Source organism: Microcaecilia unicolor, chromosome 12 (assembly GCF_901765095.1).
Source record: "Microcaecilia unicolor chromosome 12, aMicUni1.1, whole genome shotgun sequence".
Classification (NCBI taxonomy): domain Eukaryota; kingdom Metazoa; phylum Chordata; class Amphibia; order Gymnophiona; family Siphonopidae; genus Microcaecilia; species Microcaecilia unicolor.
The window spans coordinates 72,255,915-72,278,114 of record NC_044042.1 but is presented as its reverse complement, the minus strand read 5'-3'; the positions used below and the strand labels follow the sequence as shown (position 1 = coordinate 72,278,114).

At 44.3% G+C, this 22,200-nt stretch overlaps 1 protein-coding gene across 1 annotated transcript in view; it reads right to left on the bottom strand.

Moving 5' to 3' along the window:
- RARA (retinoic acid receptor alpha) overlaps nt 1–20,365 on the bottom strand; it is a 171,446-nt gene extending 151,081 nt beyond the window's left edge. Inside the window, exon 1 of the mRNA XM_030220664.1 lies at nt 20,268–20,365. The gene's annotated coding sequence lies outside the window, so the exon portion shown is untranslated. The remainder of the gene's footprint in view (nt 1–20,267) is intronic.
- Nucleotides 20,366–22,200: the final 1,835 nt, after the last annotated feature.

Genomic DNA, 22,200 nt, shown 5'->3' with positions numbered 1-22,200 from the left:
GTCCAGATATGCCCCTGCTCCCCGGGAACTCCGTTTACTGGGTAAATCTCTCTTATCTGCACCCTTCTCCTCCACTGCTAACTCCTTTTATCTTGCTGCACCATATGCCTGGAATAGACTTCCTGAGCCAGTACGTCAAGCTCCATCTCTGGCCGTCTTCAAATCTAAGCTAAAAGCCCACCTTTTTGATGCTGCTTTTAACTCCTAACCCTTGTTCACTTGTTCAGAACCCTTATTTTATCATCCTCACTTTAATAGTCCCTTATCTCTTGTTTGTACTGTTTGTCTGTCCTAATTAGATTGTAAGCTCTGTCGAGCAGGGACTGTCTCTTCATGTTCAAGTGTACAGCGCTGCGTACGTCTAGTAGCACTATAGAAATGATAAGTAGTAGTAGTAGTGTTTCCTTAAACATAGTAATGTATTTACTTGTATACAGTGTTTACAAAAAAACCAAAGCATCATACATTATCATTATATAACTCTGTGCTGGGTGCTAAAGGGCAGGAGTGTGGCACATTGGCCTTCTTTTTCCCACAGTGTAAATATCACAGTTTTACCATGCGGAAGTGTTATTATTTGAACGGTATGTGTTAAGTAGACCTCTATATTAAGAACATGGCCACTCTCCAAGCACGGTTCTCCATGCATTAGTCATCTGCGTTAGCCGTAGGTTAGGTTTGTTTATCACCATGGATGAATAAAAAAAGAGAAAGAAATTAAGAACAAACCCAGACCACTATTTTTGGAGTTGGACAGCACATCTGTGTCTTGAGGCAGAGATGCCCCACCCGCAGACTTGGGATTTTCTTGTTTTTAACACTGCACAACACATGGTGAATCATGTGAACATACATCACAAAGGGGATGGAGGTCTTTGCTGTCACCAAGGCTCTCAGCATGTCAGCACACACTTTACAAGAAGGGCTGATTCATTCCCATGTTTTTCTTAACAAGCGGTTTGTTCTGTTTGCACTCTACAATAAAGTATGAATTAAATATGCCCACATCATCAGATGTGGACCTTGCTGATAGATTACTTTTGTATTTAGGGAGAAACATTTTCTCCTAGGGTGTCCTTTTGCAAGCTTTGCTCCAGGACAGAACCATGGGGGCCCTTGACAGCATTTTTGTATCGTGTCATTTCTTAGAATATTCTTTTTTTTTTATGGTATGGGAGCAATATCATAAAACGTGCATGAAGAGTAAGCACTATTTGCAATGATGGCTCACTCTTTCCTGATAGTACACATGTCCTAACTGGATGTCCCTATGGGATGTGTGTGTGCACCAGGTGTGAGATATGCAATGACCATAGTATATGCAAGGACTATGGGATCATGTGTGCCATACTTGATGCTTGTGGGGTTGTGTACTGACTGAAGTGTATATATGAATTTAAGGGGTCCTTTTACTAAGGTGCACTGAAAAATGGCCGGCGGTAGTGTAGGCACGGATTTTGGGCATGCGCAAATCCATTTTTTCAGGGCGCCTGCAAAAAAATGCCTTTTTAAAATTTTTGCCGAAAATGGACGTGTGGCAAAATTAAAATTGCTGCGCGTCTATTTTGGGTCTGAGACTTTACCGGTAAGGTCTGACTTAGCAGTAAGGTCTCTCGCATCAACCATGCGGTAATCGCCTACGCACGTCAAGTTGGAGTTACTGCCCGATTTTCGCTGCGCGCCAGAAAATGAAATAGATTTTCCGGCGTGCATAAAAAAATGAAATTACCGCATGGGCCACGCGGTAGCCAGGCGATAACTCCGAATTGGCATGCGTTGGCCGTGCTTAGGTGCCTACGCGGCTTAGTAAAAGGGCCACTAATATGTTTGCACTGACTGTGCACATGTTTGCCCAGAGAACTCATGTCCCACAGGATTACAGAAATGCCAAGTCTCACTCATTAAGAGTGTATCACACTCATTTGAAAGCTTTCTCACTCTCACACTCTTTGAGCCCTATTTCTAACTCATCAGAGCTTCAGTACCAGTGCACTGGTCTTGATCACTGCTTTCATGAGAGGGAAGCCTTAGAGAAGTAAACCAAGTAGTCCAACCAATAAGAAGACATCTGAGCACTGTCTTGTTTGTGTATGGTGTACAGCGCTGTGTACGCCTTGTAGCGCTATAGAAATAAGTAGTAGTAGTACATCTTTCTGCCTACTGCGTCCCCTTGCCCTGTCCTTTCTTCCCTTTACTGCAAAGTAAAGGGAGTGGAGGAGTGGCCTAGTGGTCTTGCAATCCAGAGGTGGGCAATTCAAATCTCACTGCTGCTCCTTGTGATCTTGGGCAAGTCACTTAACCCTCATTTACCTCAGGTACAAACTTAGATTGTGAGCCCTCCTGGGACAGAAAAATATCCAGTGTACTTGAATGTAACCCACCTTGAGCTACTACTGAAAAAGGTGTGAGCAAAATCAAAACAAATAAATAAATATGTGCTTTGAAACCAAACTACATACCTTTAACTATTGGGTGGAAGACAGATTTAGCTCAAGAAATTTACCCAAATTTATTTATTTTATTTATTTGTTGCATTTGTGTCCCACATTTTCCCACCTATTTGCAGGCTCAATGTGGCTTACATAGTACCGTAAAGGCATTCGCCAATTCAAATTTGCTCCCTACTGTATATTATTTCAGAGTCTCCAAAGACAGTACTGGACAGACTTTTACAGTCTGGTTCCCTCAACTTGGAAGACAAATAGGCTGGCATGGGCTTTGATGGCAACTCCAGAAGTTAACAGTGTAAGCACAATGTAATCCATAACCAACCTGTAACAAATTGTACTTCCATCATTCATTTCTTATTGTAAGCCACACTGAACCCGCAAAAAGGTGGGAAAATGTGGGATACAAATGCAATAAATAAATAAACAGGCGGACTTCTATAGTCTATGTCCCAGAAAAACCAATATCATTTAATGCTGTCTTGATTTATTTGCAAAGCAATATTACACATAAATCAGTCTAGATTTACACCCTGGATGTATCCTCTGAAAAATCTCACTCTTTGGCCTTCAGTCTCACTCCTTGGTGTGGTAAATCTCACTCTGGGGATGGTTCACCCCTGGCATCTCTAGGATTATGCAATGTGTTCCCCTAACAGATGATGATCCTAAGGCAGGGAGCTGAAGAAGACTGAACTCAGTGTCCTGCCACTTCCTCTCAGCATCTTGTGCTCATCTATGTTTCACTGGCTGCAGCTGCTGCCTTGCAAAAGAGTCTACTACTACTACTTAACATTTCTAGAGCGCTACTAGGGTTACGCAGTGCTGTACAGTTTAACAAAAAAGGACGGTCCCTGCTCCAAGGAGCTTACAATCTAATGGGCGAAATGTCAAGTTGGGGCAGTCTAGATTTCCTGAATAGAGGTATGGTGGTTAGGTGCTGAAAGCGACATTGAAGAGGTGGGCTTTGAGCAAGGCTTTGAAGATGGGCAGGGAGGGGGCCTGGCGTATGGGCTCAGGGAGATTATTCCAGGCATGGGGTGAGGCGAGGCAGAAAGGGCGGAGCCTGGAGTTGGCGGTGGTGGAGAAGGGTACTGAAAGGAGGGATTTGTCTTGAGAGCGGAGGCTACGGGTGGGAACGTAAGGGGAGATGAGGGTAGAGAGGTAGGGAGGGGCTGCAGATCGAGTGCATTTGTAGGTTAATAGGAGAAGCTTAAACTGTATGCGGTACCTGATCGGAAGCCAGTGAAGTGACTTGAGGAGAGGGGTGATATGAGTATATCGGTCCAGGCGGAAGATAAGACGGGCAGCAGAGTTCTGAACGGACTGAAGGGGGGATAGATGGCAAAGTGGGAGGCCAGTGAGGAGTAGGTTGCAGTAGTCAAGGCGAGAGGTAATGAGAGAGTGGATGAGAGTTCGGGTGGTGTGCTCAGAGAGGAAAGGGCGAATTTTGCTAATGTTATAGAGGAAGAAGCGACAGGTCTTGGCTATCTGCTGGATTTGTGCAGAGAAGGGGAGGGAGGAGTCGAAGATGACTCCGAGGTTGCGGGCAGATGAGACGGGGACCATGAGAGTGTTATCAACTGACATAGAGAGTGGAGGGAGAGGAGAAGTGGGTTTGGGAGGGAAGACAATAAGCTCAGTCTTGGCCATGTTCAATTTCAAGTGGCGGTTGGACATCCAGGCAGCAATGTTGGATAAGCAGGCTGATACTTTGGCCTGGGTTCTGCAGTGATGTCTGGTGTGGAGAGATAAAACTGGGTGTCATCAGCATAAAGATGATATTGGAAACCATGAGATTAGATTAGGGAGCCCAGGGAAGAGGTGTAGATTGAGAAAATAAGGGGTCCAAGGACAGATCCCTGAAGAACTCCAACAGAGAGCAGGATGGGGGTGGAGGAAGAACCATGAGAATGTACTCTGAAGGTACGGTGGAAGAGATAAGAGAAGAACCAGGAGAAGACAGAGCCCTGGAACCCAAATGAGGACAGTGTGGCGAGAAGTAAGTTGTGATTGACAGTGTCAAAAGCAGCAGATAGGTTAAGGAGGATGAGGATGGAGTAGTGACCTTTGGATTTGGCAAGGAACAGGTCTTTACAGACTTTAGATAGTGCCGTTTCTGTCGAGTGTAGGGGGCGAAAGCCGGATTGAAGCGGATCAAGGATGGCATGAGAGAAAATCAAGGCAACGGCTGTGAACGGCACGTTTAAGTATCTTGGCGAGGAAGGGTAGGAGGGAAATGGGGCGGTAGTTGGAGGGACAGGTAGGGTCAAGTGATGGTTTTTTGAGGAGTGGTGTGACTACAGCATGCTTGAAGGTGTCAGGGACAGTTGCGGTGGAGAGAGAGAGCTTGAGGATTTGACAGATGGTGGGGGTGACAGTAGGAGAGATGGTGTTAAGTAAGTTGGTGGGGATGGGTCTGAGGAACAGGTGGTGCATTTCGAGGAGGAGAGAAGATGGGTGGTTTCCTCTTCGGTGATATCAGGGAAAGAGGAGAAGTCTGACTGCCATGTGATCTGTGATCTGGTACATCCTCAGGTGGCATCAGAATGGCAGACTTCAGCTCCTGAAGCCTTCCAATAAGAACGTAAGTGTAGCCATACTGGGTCAATCCAATGGTCCATCTAGCCCAGTATCCTGTTTCCAACAGTGGCCAAACCAGTTCACAAGTACCTGGCAGAAACCCAAATCGTGGCAACATTCAATGCTACCAATCCCAGGGCAAGCAGTAGCTTCACCATGTCTATCTCAATAGTAGACTATGGACTTTTCCTCCAGAAACTTGTCCAAACCTTTTTTAAACCCAGATATGGTAACCGCTGTTACTACATCCTCCGGCAAAGAGTTCCAGAGCTTAACTATTCGTTGAGTGAAAAAATATTTCCTCCTATTTGGTTTAAAAGTATTTCCATATAACTTCATTGAATGTCCCCTAGTCTTTGTACTTTTTGAAAAAGTAAAAAATCGATTCACTTCTACTCGTTCTACACCACTCAAAATTTTGTAGACCTCGATCATATCTCCCCTTAACCATCTCTTTTTCAACCTGAAGAGCCCTAACCTCTTTAGCCTTTCCTCATATGAGAGGAGTTCCATCCCCTTTATCATTTTGGTCGCTCTTCTTTGAACCTTTTCTAATTCCGCTATATCCTTTTTGAGATATGGCGACCAGAACTGAACGCAGTACTCAAGGTGAGGTAGCACCATGGAGTGATCAGAGGCATTATAGTATTTTCGGTCTTATTCACCATCCCTTTCCTAATAATTCCTGGCATCCTGCTTGCTTTCTTGGCCGCTGCTGCACATTGAGCAGAAGATTTCAGCATATTATCTACAACGACACCTAGATCTTTTTCTTGGTTGCTGACCCTCAAGGTGGACCCTAGTATCAGGTAACTATGGTTCAGATTATTCTTTCCAATGTGCATCACCTTGCATTTGTCCACATTAAATTTCATCTGCCATTTGGATCCCAGTCTTCCAATTTCCTAAGGTCTTCCTGCAATATTTCACAGTCTGTACATGTTTTAACAACCTTGAATAGTTTTGTTTCATCTGCAAATTTGATCAACTCACTCATCATTTTGATTTCCATATCATTTATAAATATGTGAAATAGCACCAGTCCCAGTACTGATCCCTTTCGGCACTCCAATGTTGACCCTCCTCCATTGAGAGAAATGACCATTTAACCCTACCCTCTGTTTTCTGTCCTTTAACCAATTCCTAATCCACACCAGAACCTTGCCTCCTATCCCATGACTCTTTAATTTTCTCAGGAGACTCTCATGAGGAACTTTATCAAAACTTTCTGAAAATCTAGATACACTACATCAACCAGCTCACCTTTATCCACATGTTTATTCATGCCTTCATGCAGCTCTGCTCTTTTTCTGCACCTCATGCTGGAGCCGGATGCATCCCCATTCTCATATCAGGCCAGCCTTGTGCAAGTCTGTTTGCTTCACTACCTCAGGGCTAAAAATATGACAGCTTTTATCTGTAGAGCAAGATGCTTCCAGCTTGAGGGCTAGATTACAAGAGCACTGAAGGGAGGCTGGAAAGGGAGTGGACATTTCTCAGGAATGGGATCCCTATCACACATTTAAAGCCAATGCTGCAATCATCCAGAGCCAGTTTAGCTCCCCTCTGGTCTCCAGTTTATGAAAGGCCTAGGGCAATGGTTCCCAAAACCTGATCCTGGAGGCACCCCAGTCAGTCAGGTTTTCAGGATATCCACAATGAATATTCATAAGAGAGATTTGCATGCAGTGGAGGCAGTACATGCAAATCTCTCTCATGAATATTCATTGTGGATATCCTAAAAATCTGACTGGCTGGGGTGCCTCAGGCACAGGCTCGCTTGACCTCAACTAGGGAGTATGTTTTTTTTGGTCCGCCTCATTTTTATGGAGTGAACTACTACTGGGGATATGGGCAGAGCGGTCCTACAAACAATTTAAAGTGAACGCGACAACTTCCCCCCCCCCCCCCCCCCCAAATTCTTGGGCCAGAAAACCTGATTGTTATCCTGGGCGGATGACCTGTAAGTATGGAAGTGTGGATGGTGTTGGTGGGCCTCTGTGTGCCAGCTCCTTTCCTATTTTAATTGGAATTCATTTCTGTTTTAAATTTTTTTATTGTAAACCACTCTGACTTGCTTGCAAGACAGGATGGTGCGTCAAACGTTTTAAACAATTAAAGTGTTAAATAGGAGTGTAAAAACAAAATGGCAACAGCCTTAGGACTGGCCAGCACCATTTTGAAAGTGAGATCTGGCTGGGCAACAAGACCTGGAATCACTCCTGCCCCCTTTCAACTACGGAGACCCCACAGGTGGTGTAAGTGGCAGCCAGAGGAGAGTAATAGAAAACAAAGGTCTGGCAGGGCTTCAATTTGTAAATGACAGTGCCGGTTTTTTTGTTTGTTTGTGGGCAGGCGAATGCCCTTCATTTTCTTTTCACTCTATTTCATTTATAATAAACTAAGGAGTCCTTTACTAAGCTGTGGTAACCAATGGCCTTAGCACACCTCGCAGATCACTCCCGCATATTAGGTCCATTTTTACCATGGCCGTAAAAACTCCAACCGCCCGATACTTAAAACATAATGGGCATTAAAACGGTACTTAGGCAGCTATAAGGTGATATTCAGCAATGGATAGCCGGCTATCTGGCACTGAATATAGCCGGTTAGCGGCTTAAAGATAGCTGGTTACATTGCGCGATATAACCAGCTATCCACTGACTTTTAAAGGCAGACTGTCCAAGTTCAAAATAGGTAGAATAACTTTGGCCAGTTTGACTTTAACCGGCCAGTGCTGAATATCAGCTTGGCTGGTTGAAGTCAGACTGGTCAAAGTTAAACTGGATATTCAATGCTGGTGACCGGAAACATACATACATAGTAACATGGAGGGGCATTTTCGATAATGATGAATTTGAATGGAAAAGAAGGTCATTTTCAAAAAAGAAAAATGTCTTTTTTTTTTTTTTTTCCCCGAAAATACTGTTTTGAACAAGGTTTTGTGATTTGGACATTTTGGGGTTTTTTTGGTCCATTAAAAAAAAAAGCAATGTCCAAGTGCAAAATGCACAAAGTCAAGCCTTTGGGATGTAGGAGGAGCCAGCATTTTTAGTAGACTGGTCCCTCAGACATCCCAGAAGATAAATGAGGCACCCTAGGGGGCGCTGCAGTGGACTTTAAAAACATGCTCCCAGATATACATCTCACTGTTGCTCCCTTATTTTGACTGCTGAGCCCCCCCCCACCCCGAAACCCATCCAAAACCCACTACCCCCAACTGTACACTACTAAGTAGCCCTTATGGGTGAAGGGGACACCTATATATGGGTACAATGGGTTTCTGGTGAGTTTTGGAGGGCTCACTGTTTCCACCACAAATGTGACAGGTGGTGGGTGGGAGGGGGGGGTCAGTGAGCACTGGGGGGTATTGGGGGGGGTCACCCCTTATTCCCTCCAGTGGTCATCTGGTCATTTAGGGCACCCTTTTGTGCCTTATTTGTTAGAAAAACAGGTCTAGCTCAAAACCTCTTAGTTTTAGTCCTGGACGGGTTTTGTTTTGTTCCATTATGGCTGTAAAACATCCAAGTCTTAGGAATGCCCAAATCCCGCCCTTAACATACCCCCTTCTGTTTTGAACGCACTTCTGAAGGACTTCATGGAAAAAACGTCTAAAAATTTGTTTTGAAAATATTGATTTGGACGTTTTTGTGAGAAAAATGTCCAAATGCTGCTTTATGCCACTTCTTAGACGTTTTTCTCTTTCGAAAATGAGCTCCATAGTAGCATAGTAAGTGACGACGGATTGGTCCATCTAGTCTGCAGCCCAACAGTCACTTTCATTATCAATCTAAGATTAAATCAACAATGAATGTGATATCATAAACGTAATAAAGGTCTCTCTTTGGTGTTCCTGGGACATAGACCGTCGGCCCGGCATTGACTATCCGGGTTTAGAGGGGATCAGAGGAGACAGCCCGGCTCTCTCCCACGGTCTGAATACTGGGCGGCAATTTTCTATTTATTTCATTAATAGCCATGTACTACTGTTGCCATTAGCATGCAGCCATTTATAAAAATTATGGTAGGTTCTTACCGCCACAAATTTTGTAGGCAGTAAGAGCTCCAACATTATCTGGGCACTAACCTGATTAGCATGTGGTAATGTAGATAGGCAGGAATGCCCACTGCCCACTCTTGACATGCCCCTACAAGTTCTATAAATCACACCTAAAAAACTATTGGTGCAGAAAAAATGGTTCCCAAACGTTTTCAGTTCACGGCACCCCCTCCCCCTTCCACATCTTTTTCTCTGCACAAATGTAACAGTGCTAGGGTGTCCCTATAACCAGCCCCTTCAAATGACACACTGATTACGATTTATAACAAATTACTACTCCACCTATGAAAAGTTATTCCATTATTATACTTCCTCTTTGTACATCTGTATGCTGCACAAGCCGGCATGTTAAAAAATATAAGTGAGATTAAATAAAAAATGCTACCGACAATAAAGAATGGCAACTTGGATGTAGCAGCTCATAGGTTTGCTTGCTTTGTTTTGAATGGGAAGGGAAACAGACTGGCCTACTGGTTTCAAATTTTTGACTTCATCCCATCGCCTGTTTTCATCCAACCTCCTTGGCAGTCGCCTCCGCGAGTCCCGAAGGCTGTCTGCACCGTGTCCCCAGTGGCCGTGACAAAAAAAAAGCAAGCGTGGGGCCACAACAGCCTTCAGGCATGCGCTGTCAGCTCTGCTGGTCCTCTGCCCCCGCTGACGTCAACTTCCAGTTCCGGGGGCAGAGGACTGGCAGAACCGACAGCACGTGTTTGAAGTCTGCTGCAGCCCTGCACTTGCTTTTGTTGTTGTTGTTTTTCTGCCTCTGCTGTCTGCAGTAGCGGTTTGGGTAAGAGGGAGGTTGGGATTTGCCGCGGCACCCCAGAGAGTTTGCTGCGGCACACCAAGGCGCCACAGGGCACAGTTTGGGAAACGGTGAAATAGCACTTAAGCGCAGGGGTTGGGTGATACAAATGCCCCGCCTAAAATTATGCATGGAAAATGCCCTTATTCTATAACTGTGCACTTAACTGGAATCCACGCCCTGCCTCAAAATGAACCCCTTTTCAGGGACGTGCGTAAACTTTAGGCATGGCTCACGTGCCTAAGATAATTGATTTCAATTAGCACCAACAATTGCTTGTTAAAAAGCCAATTATTGGCACCAATTGCCTCATTATTCAATTAAATTGCTCACGCAAATTGGGTGCGCACCCAAATTTGCACAAGCAATTTTTGGTGACTTTTATAGAATTAGGGGGATGATGCTTTACCACAGTCCATGTTAGGCCATTAAGCTTGGTAAAAGGACTATTAACTGAAAACAAACCCTGTTTTTTACGCACACCCCTAGACGGAGGCGAGAGATTCTGCTTGCAGGTTAGCGAGTGGTTTCTGTGGCTGGGTGTGCTGGTTTGGTGTGGCAGGGTTTGCTACATAGGTTGAAGGTGTATTTTCCAGGATGTTTTGTTGCTTCACAGATTACCTGGTAGAAGTTCACACGCCATGGTCAAGGGCAGGAGATGGACTAATCGTGATGCACACCACAATGCTTAGGGAAGTCACCCCCTTTCCACACCCATCCACTCAAGACCAAGGCCAGCCACAAACCCTCCTCTCAATGCTGTCACTAGAAGGGGAAATGAGTGGGGCTTGCGGTAACAGTGAGGCATACATCCTGTAAGCCAGAGGCCCTGTTGTGTCTGCAGTAACTCCCCAGGTCCTTGCCGGAGCCAGATCTGAAAACACATCTTGCTGTGTGTGTCCCAACCGGAGGGTTGTGCAAGGAAGAGCCCTTCCCAGCAGCCCCTGCTTGTCTAAGCAGCTTCTCTCTTCACAACACCTCCTCCACTTAGGCTGTTTGATTTGGGCTCCTGCCAGCAAGAAAGCACTTGCAGTCCCACAAGCAGCAGGGCGGCCTTTTTATGGGGAAAAAAAAAGCCTTTTTAGACTGGTTTCCTCTCTGGGGCTAGCCTGTGTGTCAGAGAAGTGGCTGTCATTGCTGAAACTTTGCCTTCAGGCCTCACTACTTTGGAGTTGCACTTGTTAAAAATGAATATTCCAAAACAAAAGTAACTTTAATAGACACCATCTTCTTATGAACAGTATATGAATTCACTTCAGAATAACTGTCCAACACAGATGCTATTATCCTGCTGTTCTGGCAGACGTTTCAATTAGAGGTTCCCAAATGACAATGTCAGAAAGGTCCCTCAGATCCGGATCCCACCTCAGAAGAAGGGAGAGCAGCTTATATTGTGCCCCTTTCTTCCTTGAGCCCTTCTGCGTTGGTGAATTTGTGCCGCTGCCCTGATGAAAAGTTACAGTTGAAGAAGGATCACCAAAGCTCATGTTCCACCTCTCTGAAACTTCTGTTGCTTCAATAACCAAATAGCTCATCCGACCCAGAAAACAATTTTCACCAGGACCAGCGCAGAGGTCAGCAACTTCAGACAAAGTTCCCACCACTTTCCTCACAAAATCCTGGGCTCAGCAGGGTGCAGAACTCAGGATTAGAGAATGACACGGGGACAAAGTTTGTCCCCACCCCATCCCCGCAGGTTCTGTCTCCGTCCCCACCCCATCTCCGCAGGTTCTGTCTCTGACCCCACCCTGTCCCCGCAGATTTTGTCCCCGTCCACGCCCCATGCCTTTGGGATCTGTCCTTACCTGCAGAAGTCTCGAACACTTATGATTTTATATTTAAATCTTTTTAATAAAGTATAAAAAGGAATAATATGCTGTGCAACTGTTGTTTATAAATCATAAATAGAAAACAATAATAACAACGAGCGGCTATAATAACCTCCCACTACCACCCTCTACCCTTCCAGCCCCAACAATAGCTGACTTCTACTATTCCAAGGAATCCTAAACCACCCTGTTAAACTGTCCAGAGGTACAAAATACAACCCGTTCTGTATGCCCTAGCGCAGGAGAAATATTCCCTATGAAGCACTGTTATGATTTTTTAATCTGTGGATGAATAAGTCATCAACAATCTCAGGATTGAGTCTAGCTCCTGCAATAGAAGATGTCTTCTTAGAAGATGTGCTGGTAGCAGGATGTACAGGATCCCCCCATGCAAATTTTGCCAGCTGGAGCCAGCATGTTTGCTTGTTTTTCCAAAAAATCAAAATATCGTCTGTATCACTCAAACATAAATAACAGTCCAGTTCATTAACAGGCTTCAAAGTAGAAAATGACATTGAGTCAAAGTTTGTCCCTATCACCTCCCTGTGGGTTCTATCTCTGTCCCCACCCCATCCCCGCAGGTTCTCTCTCAGTCCCCATCCAATCCCCACGGGCCCTGTCTCCATCCCCGTCTTGTCCCCATGTCTGCCCCATCCCCATGGACCATGTCCTCATCTGCAGAAGCCTTGAACACTTATGATTTTATATTTAAATCTTTTTATTAAAGTATAAAAAGGAACAACATGCTGTGCAATTGTTGCTTATAAATCACAAACAGAAAACAATAACAAGCAACTATAATAACCCCCTCACCACCACCACCTTCTACCCTTCCAATCCCAACAATAGCTAACTTCTACTACCCCAAGGAATCCTAATTCACCCTGTTAAAATGTCCAGGGGTTCAAAATACAACTTGTTCTGTATGCTCCATGAAGCACTGTTATGATTTTTTAATCTGTGGGCGAATAAGAGGTCATCGACAATCTCAGGATTGAGTCTAGCTCTCCTGCCTTCCACAGTCCCTCCTGCAATAGAAGATGTCTTCTTAGAAGATGTGCTGGTAGCAGGATGTACAGGATCCCCCCATGCAAATTTTGCTAGCTGTGGCCAGCATGTTTGCTTGTTTTTCCAAAAAAATCAAAATATCATCATCTGCATCACTGAAACATAAATAACAGTCCAGTCCATTAATAGGCTTCGAAGTAGAAAATGATACAGGGACAAAGTTTATACTTTGTCCCCATCCCCGCCCCCTCAGGCTCTGTCTCCGCCCCATCCCCGCGGGCATAGGAGCCAACGTTTCAAAATTATTGGGGGTTCTAAGCCCAGTGGAAATAACCCCTCCCTGGACACATTCAATGAATATTCTCTATATTGGGGGTGCTCAAGCACCCACAGAGTCGGCTCCTATGCCCGCGGGCTCTGTCTCGTCCCCACAGTTACCGCGGGTCCCCATCCCCATGTCATTCTCTACTCAGGATCTTATCTATTAAGCTGGTTCTTCATTAGTCCAGTTCTGCCTATACTTCATAAAACAGAAGAAACAAGGACACGAGACGTCAAGAGATGAGTCACAGGAATCAGCAGTCAAATCACAAATTTTATTGTAGGACCTGATACAGACTATATTTCAGCCTTTGCCTGTGTCAGCGGTCTGAGTGTGATGGTAGCGAGGCTAAAACAGGTGTTGATGAAACGCTCAGAGCTATGTATGAGAACCCACAGAGGATCCTGCTACAACAAAGGCTGTGAATTGATGACTAAGGTTTGCTCATTTTGCCAGTTTCTGCGGAAAGTTTGTATCTCTCCAGTTGCCTGGCTACGATCTGTCCTTCAAGATAAAGTTCTCAAATCAGCCTTTCAAACTGCAGCTCTTAAAGTACTGAACTCTTGTAGAATAACGGCAACAAACTGTAGATCCAAAAGGACAGACCAGAGAGTTACATGAATAAAAAGCCTTTATTGAGTCAGATAAGCCAAATACCCGACATGGCCTTGATTTAAAAATATCTTTATCAGGGGTAAAACCTTGGCCACCAGACTGATCACACAGTAGAAGATGCCACAGCTTGCTGTTTAGTCTCAGTACCATCAGCTCAGACCCCTGATGCAGACAAAGGCCGAAACACGGTCCATGTCGGGTCATACAATAAGATTTGCTGTGTGATTTGACAACTAATTCCTGTAGCTCATCTCCTGGCATCCATGACCAACTTCTTGTCTGTTCTGTTTTATATCTTGCAACCAGTTTGATATAATTGCTGTGAAAAGCAGTACGTATTATATTAAGAATACAAATAAACACTATAGTTTCTAATCCTCTGAACCATAGATCTCTGTCCCAAAGTTGGCCTGCCCCATATGATATTGGAAGGCAATACTTTCGCTTGACAGAGGTCTTGCGTCATGGTTCAGACTCCCAAACAAAACTTGAAAATATTATAAAGAGTATCTTTGAGATAGAAACAAACAAACAAACAAGGAAAGGGGAATACAGAATAAGCCCAGTTTGCGAGGACAGAGTCAAAAAGCAAGTAGGAAGATATGGGGCATGTAGGATGGCCCCTCTACTTTAATATGATGGGGACTGAGCTCTCAGTACCCATTCTCATCAAGCAGGTACAACACTGTTTGCAAACAGCAAAAATGATCTGATCTTTTAAACAGCGCTGACCACAAGCAACGTGTGAACTGGGTGGCTGCTCAGTACCCAGGTAGGCAGCCCACGAATGAAAAATGTGTCTGACACCTGTGTTGTGGTTTAGTGCTGTTTTGCTCTTATCATCCTAGCACAGTGGCACCCCAAGGCTGGGGGTGGAAGTTTCAAGAAAGGGCCATGGTCCTTAGGAGCTAGCCTCAGGGGAGAGCTGGAGAAGGAGCTGGAAGGCTAAAATACCAAAGAAGCATGAGGCCTTTGTGATGTGGTGTGTATTGGGGGGAACAGTTATAAACATTGACCCCCTCCCCCCAGGCGCTGGAGACTCGCAGTGCACCACTGTACCTGCACCAGTGTTGCCAGGTAAAACAGGGGGTAAAGTCTGCCCGAGTGAGCCCACAGTGCAGAGAAGCCCAAGATGCAAGGTCCGATGACCTGCTACTCTGGAACATCTGATCACCTACCACAGCAAAAGAAGAGAAAGTCAGCAGAGGGTCTGCTGGGGAGGCATTCACACTTTCCTCTCTGGGGCTGGCTGTGCACTCTGCAATGGCCCACATGGACTTGCTGTTGCTATGGATACCTGTGAGGGGCGGGGCCATTGCAGCAGTGGTGTTCCTTGGACGGCTGCCACCTGGGGCAGATCGCCACTGCGCACCCTCCCTGGGTGTAGCGCACCCCTCCCCAGGTGCAGCACCCCCATGGCGCATCACCTCCATATCCCCCCCCCCCCCCCCCCGGGTGCATTGCTCCTACCTCCTGGGGGTGCTGGGAATAGCCACGTGGCTGTCAGCTCTGACAGTTCCCTGCCCCGGAACAGGAAGTAACATCAGAGGCAGCAAGGAACAACAGCCGCACGGCTGCTCCCTGCACCCCCCTGCAGCGTGTACCCAGGGCATCCCCCCCTACAGCACCACCCTCAGTACGCCACTGCACTGCAGAACTAAAGCAAACCTTGAAAGCTCGGTAAGCTTTGTGCATCGGCCCCTACGTATTGTGTTGACGTTGTAAGTAGTATACTATGCTATACTTTGTATTGTTATTTGAATATTTTTACTGTTGTAATTGTCTATTGCTTATGTTTGATTTATTCCTACTGTACACCACCTTGAGTGAATTCCTTAGTTCACCAAATTCCAAAAATGTGGTATATAAATCAGTACTTTCTGCTGGTTTCACCTATATTGGAATCAAATGTTAGAACTCTTTCCCAAAATCTATTAGACTTCATCCTAACTACTTACAATTCCGAAAATTGCTAAAAACTAATTTCTTCACCAATTCATTCCAGAATTCATTACAGTAATTAGTATAACAACAACCAGATGCTAATCTTGTCTCTTTTCTCTATTGCAAATTTATCAATATATACAATATTTGTAGTTTAGTTGCTAATCTGTTACTCTCGGCCACTTCATCATACTCCTTCACTATTGTGGAAATTCAAACTCTGTATTTTTAATCTAAACTGTAAGCCACATTGAACTCGTGCTTGTTTTTGGGATAAGATGGGATATAAATATCCTCAATAAATAAACCCAGATATTCAATGCTAGTGCCTGGACATGGCCCAGCATTGAGGGGGTCTTTTACAAAGGTGCGCTAGCGTTTTTAGTGCACACTAAGTTTTAGCATGTTACATGCTAGAGACACCCATATATTTCTATGGGTGTCTCTAGCATTTAGCATATCATTTTTAGCACATGCTAAAAATGCTAGCACGCCTTTGTAAAAGGACCCCTGAATATTCAGGAATAACACCCCCAGCGGCTAAAAAAAAATGCTCACCACCGCCGACTGAATATTGAGCCCATTGTGATCACAACCCTGAGAGAACTATAGAGGACGAAGCTGTGGTCACCTGAGACGGTCTCCTGCTCCTTGATAAAAGACTAAAGGCAAGGAAACTGGCCAGGAATTGTGGTAAAAGGAAAAAAACAAGATTTGTATTGCTAATTTAAGTGTCAATATCAAGTGATTATTCTGTACGATATGTGGAGAAAGAGAAGATACTTAAGTACCTGCAAATATTTAATCACCTCTCTGACCTCATGTGCAACTCTCCGTAAATTATTCCCCTTATTTTCTAACTCCTCTTACTCTCTTACATATCTATATGTTCCGTCTTTGCTTATACCCTACACTGTCTATTATATATTGTGTTGACATTGTAAGTAGTAAACTATAAAAAAATCAAAAAAAGCTGAAGAGCAAAAATATAGAAACTACACCTCAAAAATGCTCTCACCCCTAAGTTATTAACTAAGGACTTCAAACCTATAATAAACTAAATACGTTTAAACAAAGGAAACCTCAAGAGTCTAGGGTGCCTACAGAGATGGTCTACCCTTTAACAGTCTGTTAAAGGGTAGACCATGGGTGAAACCCATGACGATCTGTTAAAGGGTAGACCATGGGTGAACCCCATGATGAGTCTGTTAAAGGGTAGACCATGGGTGAACCCCATGACGATGAGTCTGTTAAAGGGTAAACTATGCGTGAAACCCATGATGATGAGTCTATTAAAGGGTAGACCATGGGTGAAACCCATGACGATGAGTCTGTTAAAGGGTAGACCATGGGTGAAACCCATATTGATGAGTCTGTTAAAGGGTAGACCATGGGTGAACCCCATGACGATGAGTCTGTTAAAGGGTAAACTATGGGTGAAACCCATGATGATGAGTCTATTAAAGGGTAGACCATGGGTGAACCCCATGACGATGAGTCTGTTAAAGGGTAAACTATGGGTGAACCCCATGATGATGAGTCTGATAAAGGGTAGACTATCTCTGTAGGCACCCTAGACTCTTGAGGTTTCTTTTGTTTAAATGTATTTAATTTATTATAGGTTTGAAGTCCTTAGTTAATAACTTAGGGCCCTGTTTACTAAGGTGTGCTAGCATTTTTAGCGCGTGCACAAAATTAACGCACACTGTGTAGGCACCCATAGGAATATTGTGGGCACCTACACACTTAGCGCGCACTAATGGTTAGCACGTGCTAAAAGCACTAACGTGCCTCTAGTGTGGCTTAATAAATGGGACCCTTAGGGGTGAGAGCATTTTTGAGATGAAGTAGTAAACTATGCCATATAGTCATTTGAATATTTTTACTGCTGTAATTGTCTATTGCTTATGTTTGATTTATTCTTACTGTACACTGCCTTGAATGAATTCTTTCAAAAAGGCGGTAAATAAATCCTAATAAATACAATCAGAGACCAAGAAAATGTAGTAGAAAGATACAGAAATAGTCCCAGTCGTCCTGGACCCCACCAGCTGGATTAATAAGAATTTCCACATGCACCTTGATATGTTGCCTGTATATTTTACACATTATCACATTATGAGCCCCAGAAGGAGGCTTCTTGGCACAATGCAGGCATTAAGATGAGCACTAGCAGTAAATCCGAGAGCCTGAGATCAGACCCAGCATACCCTGGCTTATGAGTTAGACTCATTCCTGTCATTGTGTGTGTAAAACATGCCCATTTGGAAACAATTCCAGCTGAGCAGGGAAATGTATGTGACGGTGAAAATATTTGTTCCTATTTGTGATAATATTCCTATAAAATCAGAATAAACCCATTTAAGAATGTTGCCCTGTTTTATAGACTGGAAAGCGCTGGAAACTGGGATGGAAGTCTGGGGCAGGAGGTGGAAACCTTCAAGCTGAAGCCAGTCATACATACTTAACCCTCCACTGCTTCAAGAATAAGCTTAGACTCCAGACAAGGGAAATATCTTCTGTGCCTGAACGTAACTGACCTTGCCCTGCTACTGGAAAAAGGTGTGAGTTAAATCCAAACAAATAAATAGATAAACTGAGTGGCTGGCTGATCCAGGCTTGTCCAAGTTCAGTCCTCAAGGGCCACAAGCAAACCAGATTTTCAGGATATCCCTAATATAAATTTAAATTTGCAAACAACTCTCTCCAGTCTTAAAAAGGAATGTATGTCTGAGCTGTACACGATGCCGTGTTTCACTGAAAATGGTGTCATCAGGAGCTAAGACAGTTCACATTTCACAAAAAACTCGGACCAACTCGTGGTAATGAAACCAAAATCGGCAGTGTGAAATCTTCCCACTTGCTGGACATCTGAACTGTCACCGGAAATGACAAAATTAAGATTAAGATATAATTAAGATTAGATATACATTTCGTCATTTCCGGTGACGGTTCAGGGGTCTGGCAAGTGGGAAGATTTCACACTGCCGGTTTGGTTTCATTACCACGAGTTGGTCTGAGTTGTTTGTGAAATGTGAACCATCTTAGCTCCTGATGACAACATTTTTGGTGAGACACAGCACCGTGTAGAGCTCAGATGTGTAGTCCTTTTTAGGACTGCATAGAGTTGTTTGCAAACTTAAATCTTCAATATAATTGTGTGTAATGACGAATGGAAGATTCTAGCACAGTGTGTCAAGATGGATTGGACAGTTAATAGTATTGAACATTCGGCATTTATCAACATCATGACAGATGGAGATCAGCAGCGCTTGAGATATCAGGAATAGGAGGACAATACCGATATCTGAATGAGATATTTGAACAAACCAAGTAAACTTGGCACAGTCAGATTCACATGTTTAAGAAGCCAGTTTGAATTGCATGGTTCAAGAGACAAGTAGCAACATTCTGCATTTAGCATTTGTATGTTAGTATATTTAAAGATCATTGAAGATTTAATAAAGAATAAAGGAATAATGTTGGAAAGTGGTTTATACGTTGGAAAACCAGGTCAAACTGCAAACAGGAAACACCTCTACAGGAGTCCAAAGGAAACAAGAGAAGTAGAGAATGCAACAAAAGATCCCACACAGACAAAAATCCAGGATTATACGTTGGAATGCATATTCATTAGGGAGATCCTGAAAAACTGGCCTATTTACAGTCCTCGAGAATTGAACTTGGACAAGCCTAGGTTAATCCCTATATCCCTCCCTTTTCTTCCTTGCTAAAGGGGGATTAATGCTGACTTCCATATGCTAATCCTTGTTTTCCAATTGGTCAAGGATGGAAGGGTAGCACACTAGTTACTTATACTGAATTGCATCTCTCCTGTATGCTTTACTATCAGGCTTACAGACATGATGTACAACAGGGATGGTCAACCTCAGTCTTCAAGGACTGCAACCCAGCCAGGTTTTCAGGATTTCCCCAATGAATATGCATAAGATCTGTTTGCAAACAAAGACCAAGGTTGCCCACCCCCAGGGGTGGTCTGACCATACAGCCAACCAGACAGTGCCTGAGGGTCCACCCAGTGCCTCTCCCCCCTGCACACTATAGCCCCCCCTGAGCCTCAGTGGGCCCTCCTCAGGCCTACTTTGAAGGGCCCTGGTGGTCTAGTGACCTCTTTGGGGGCAGGAAAGAACCCCACTCTTTCCTGCCCACTGCACTGCTCTGTCAGGCACCGCCACATCTTCAAAATGGTTGAAGTTGAAGTTCCAGAAGACTACCACAGGAAGCCTTGGCAGCCATTAAAAAGAAGCAGCAGCACCAGGTAGAACAGTGGTGGCGGACAGGAAAGAGTGGAGTTCTTTCCAACCTCCCAAAGAGGTCATTAGACCACCAGGGACCTTCAAGTTAGGCTGGGGAGGGGGGCTGTAGTATGCAGGGGTGTGTGCTGGAAACAAAGGTGGGAGCAGTGGCGGGGTCCCAATGACCCCCTCTGCTCGGGGGCCCAGATCACTATCAGTCCGCCCCTGCCTACCCCTGATACACAAGGACTGTCTCTGGATGGAGGGGACACTTATTTTCTAGCTCATAGCTAGAAAATAAGTACAAAGTAATACAGCTATCAAGCACCAGAGCTAAGTATGACCAACAAACCATCAAATGTGCAACCACTATCCATCATTCCACCTTCTCTCCAACATACCGGATATCCACCATCGCGAACCATCACTCCGCCAGCATTATCCGTTGCTCCATTGGCTCTACCTCTTCCCACACCCCAGGCTGGTAGCAGTCCTCATAGCCAGCATCAAGAATAGAGACTGCTAAACAACACTGACTATATCTCTGAAAGTTTTTACAGGCTGTTCTCCCTCCTCCTCCTTCTTTCTTCAGAGCTGTCAGTAGAAGGGATTCGTCAGGTTGAATCCATCACAAACCATGGCGTAAGCCTCCAGGAATGTCTCAGATTACTCACAGATGTGGTCTCCACAGGCCAGGCCCGGCTGTAACGCTTCACCTCCCAATCTGTGACAGGGAAGTGTACAGAGCACACACTGGCTAAACTCTTCGCTTCCAGCCCATTACACATTGCACTCTCTGCTGTTTATTGCAAAGTCTGTTTCAGTGCTGAGACCTGGGCAACAGTAAGCACAAAGCTCTTAATCTACATTTAGGTCACAGCCAAGAGGCAGAAGTGGTTTGATGGGCTGTGCAGGACTCACCCCAGCAGAGATTAGTAGGAAGGACCCTGTGCTTTGCTCCTAATCACAGAAAAGCTCCTGTCCTGATCTATTATCTTTAATGTAAGAGGCAGGGTTATTCAAGGACTCTGGATCATTAATAATAAGCTAAGCAGGATCCCATCTATGGACAGGTAGTATCAGCTTTAGTAAAGATAATGAATATAAATAAAAGAAAACAACAAAAGACGATAAAAGGATACCTTTTTGGTTAGACTAACAGTACCTTCTTTGACTTGCTTTCGAAAGCAATACCTTCCTCGTCAGGTCAGAAATGAGCAAAAAAGATGGATAATTTCTGACCCAAAGAAGGTATTGCCTTCAAAAGCGAGTCAAAAAATGTAATAAAAGGTATCCTTTTATTTTCTTTGTTTGTTTTGTTTTATTTAAGTACATAAGTAATGCCACACTGGGAAAAGACCAAGGGTCCATCGAGCCCAGCATCCTGTCCACAACAACGGCCAATCCAGGCCAAGGGCACCTGGCAAGCTTCCCAAACGTACAAACATTCTATACATGTTATTCCCGGAATTTTGGATTTTTCCCAAGTCCATTTAGTAGCGGTTTATGGACTTGTCCTTTAGGAAACCGTCTAACCGCTTTTTAAACTCTGCCAAGTTAACTGCTTTCACCACATTCTCCGGCAACTATTCCAGAGTTTAATTATGCGTTGGGTGAAGAAATATTTTCTCCGATTTGTTTTAAATTTACTACACTGTAGTTTCATCGCATGCCCCCTAGTCCTAGTATTTTTGGAAAGCGTGAACAGACGCTTCACATCCACCTGTTCCACTCCACTCATTATTTTATATACCTCTATCATGTCTCCCCTCAGCCGTCTCTTCTCCAAGCTGAAAAGCTCAGCCTCCTTAGTCTTTCTTCATAGGGAAGTCGTCCCATCCCTGCTATCATTTTAGTCGCCCTTCGCTGCACCTTTTCCAGTTCCACTATATCTTTCTTGAGATGCGGCGACCAGAATTGAACACAATACTCAAGGTGCGGTCACACCATGGAGCGATACAACAGCATTATAACATCCTCACACCTGTTTTCCATACCTTTCCTAAAAATACCCAACATTCTATTTGCTTTCCAAGCCGCAGCAGCACACTGAGCAGAAGGTTTCAGTGTATTATCGACGACGACACCCAGATCCCTTTCTTGGTCCGTAACTCCTAACGTGGAACCTTGCATGACATAGCTATAATTCGGGTTCTTTTTTCCCACATGCATCACCTTGCACTTGTTCACATTAAATGTCATCTGCCATTTAGCCGCCCAGTCTCCCAATCTCATAAGGTCCTTCTGTAATTTTTCACAATCCTGTTGCGAGTTAATGACTTTGAATACTTATTCTACTTATTACCTTTAAAAGTGGACTAACATGGTTACCAT